We start from the raw sequence: 2,500 nt of genomic DNA on the forward strand, positions 1-2,500 counted from the left end.
GCCGCCGGGGCAGGGGAGGGTCGGGCCCGGGGGAGGGTCCGGCGGGGAGCGGGCGGCAGTGCGCGGGAGGGTCGGCGGGGCTTGCTCCCCCGGCGCCCGCGGGAGGAAGCGGCGGGCGGAGACGCGAGCGAGATGGCACCCCGGGTCGGGACGGGTGCCGACGGGTCGCCACCCCTAAGCGGTGGGGGGCGGACCCGCGGCGGGCTGCGGCGGAGCAGCCCGTCTTGCAGAGACGGCGAGGACAGGCGTTCCGGGATGGCGCGCGGGGCGGGCGCCGGGCGGCGGCGGACCCCGAGCGGGGGCCGTCGCGCCAGGCCACGCGAGGCGACGGGTCGTGCCCGAGCGGGCGGCCCAAACCACGGCTCTCCTCCCGGGCGCAGCTGCCGCCGGGCGCCGGGTTACTGAGGGAAACCCCGGGCCCCGGGAGGAGGACGAGGTCGTGGCGGCGGGTGTCGGGCGCACCCCGCGGGCGGACGCTCCGCCGAGGGGCGCCGGAGCCGGCTGGCGGGTGCCGGGTTTCCCCTCCGCGTCCCGCCTCGCTGCTGCCGCCGAGGCTGCCGCCGTCGCCGCGAGGCGGCGGCGGCCCGGCGGCGGGCGGCGGCGGGGGAGGCACCCCCGCGGGGATTTCAGGTCGTTTCCCTCACCCCAGGGCCAGGTACCTAGCGTCCGCGCTCCTCCTGCCCCCCCTCGGTGACCCACCCGTGTGGTCCCGTGTGCCAGCTCGCTCCTCCCGGGCGCCGCGCCGTGAGCGCCGCACCGGCCGTGCCCTCCCGCCCTTTCCGCTTTCCCTTTCTCTCCCCCCCCCCCCACCGCTCCAGCCGCCCCGCGCCGTGCCGCGGGGACCGTGCTGCGAGCGGGCCGGGCGGGGGGGGGGGGCGGGGTGGCGGGAGGAGCGGAGGGCCTCCGGCCACCGCGGCCGCCGGTAGCCGCCCCGGGTAGGGATGGCCATGGGCCCCGGGCTCCGGGCCCGAGGGTTCTCGGCGGGAGAGCCGGGCGGGGGTTTAAAGACTCGGGCGGCCCGATGCGACCCGGGGGGCAGCCGGGTGTGCTGCCGGAGGGCCGGGGGGCCGGCGCGCGCGGGCGCCGTGCCCCCCCATGCCAGCCGGCGCGCCCCGCGCTCGCCCTGCGGGCAGCCGGGACGGAGAGGGGTACCCTGCCCCCTCTCTCCGCGGTCTGGTCTCGGCGGAGGGACGCCGCGCGGTCGGCTGGCGCCGGCCTGCCTCGAACGCGTGACCCCGGCGCGAGCGCGTGCTCTCGCCGGGACGGTGAGCCCCCACCCACCGCGGGTGGTGCGGACGCCGCGCCTCGGCGCGATCCGCTCTCCTCCCTGGCCGGGGCTCTCGGTCTGCCGCCGTGGCCGCTGGCGGCGGCGCCCTACCCGCCGGCACTCCGCCATCCGGCGCGCCTGCCTCGCTCTGCCCAACCCGGCTTCGCCGGGCGGCGGGCGGGCGGCAGGCGGGCGGCGGGGGCGGCCCCCCCCGTTCTCCGCGTGGAGACGGGGAGAGCGGGCGCCGTCCCCGTCCGTCCCGCCTTGCCCGCCCGCCCGCCGCCGGGCGTCTGTCCGCGGAAGGGACGGGAGAGCGCGTGGTGTCGTCCGGGAGGCTGTGTGTGCGCGCGCGCGGGCGTGGGCGCCGCCTCGGGGCCACGGCGGAGCCGGAGGCCGGCGAGGCGAGCGAGGAGCTGGGGAGCGCGGGGCCGGTGGGCCGCGGGCGCGCGGGCAGCGGGCGGTGCCGCTGCCGGTGGCGGCCGGGCTCCGACGCTGGGGGTCCGCGGGGAGCCGCCCCCTCCCCCAGCGTCCCTGAGGCAGGCGGCGCGGCCGGCGCGCTGCTCCCCGCCGGGCCGGGCCGAGCCTGGGCGCCTGGGCCGGACTCGAAGCGAGCAAAGGGTTGTCCCAGGTCGGGAGCGAGGGCTCCCCGCCCTTCTCGTTCGGGTTTTCCTTTTCCCTTTTTCCCCCCCCCCACTCTGTGCTCGTACGGTCAGCGGGGCGAGCCCCTCTCTCTGGCTCTCGGCCGTCCCTCGCTCAGCAGCCGGCGTCGGCGTGAGGAGGGAGGCGGAGCGGAGGGGGGGCCCTCAGGGGCTGCCGAAGGCTGCCCGGTCCCCCCGCGCGCGCGGCGGGGACCGAAACCGAGACAACTCTTAGCGGTGGATCACTCGGCTCGTGCGTCGATGAAGAACGCAGCTAGCTGCGAGAATTAATGTGAATTGCAGGACACATTGATCATCGACACTTCGAACGCACTTGCGGCCCCGGGTTCCTCCCGGGGCTACGCCTGTCTGAGCGTCGCTTGGCGGTCAATCGTCACCCCCGCTGTCGCGTTGGCGCAGCGGTGCCGCCCCTCGGGGGGGCCGCGTGGGGGGGCGGGGGAGGCGCGGCGGCGCCGGCGGCGGCGGTGCGCGGCGGCCTCGGCGGCGGAGAGTCGGCGGCGGAGCCGGGACCCCGGTGCGTGCACCGGCGGCCCCGGTCTTCCTGCCCGCCGGGCTCCGGCGCCGGGCCGCCCGC

General features: G+C 79.8%; 1 non-coding gene across 1 annotated transcript; it reads left to right on the forward strand.

Moving 5' to 3' along the window:
* The first annotated feature begins 2,131 nt into the window (after nucleotides 1-2,131).
* Nucleotides 2,132-2,284, forward strand: LOC136995757 (5.8S ribosomal RNA). The gene has a single exon (XR_010887301.1). It is a non-coding gene; the product is annotated as a 5.8S ribosomal RNA (ribosomal RNA).
* Nucleotides 2,285-2,500: the final 216 nt, after the last annotated feature.

Source organism: Apteryx mantelli, unplaced genomic scaffold (genome assembly GCF_036417845.1).
Source record: "Apteryx mantelli isolate bAptMan1 unplaced genomic scaffold, bAptMan1.hap1 HAP1_SCAFFOLD_144, whole genome shotgun sequence".
NCBI lineage: Eukaryota > Metazoa > Chordata > Aves > Apterygiformes > Apterygidae > Apteryx > Apteryx mantelli.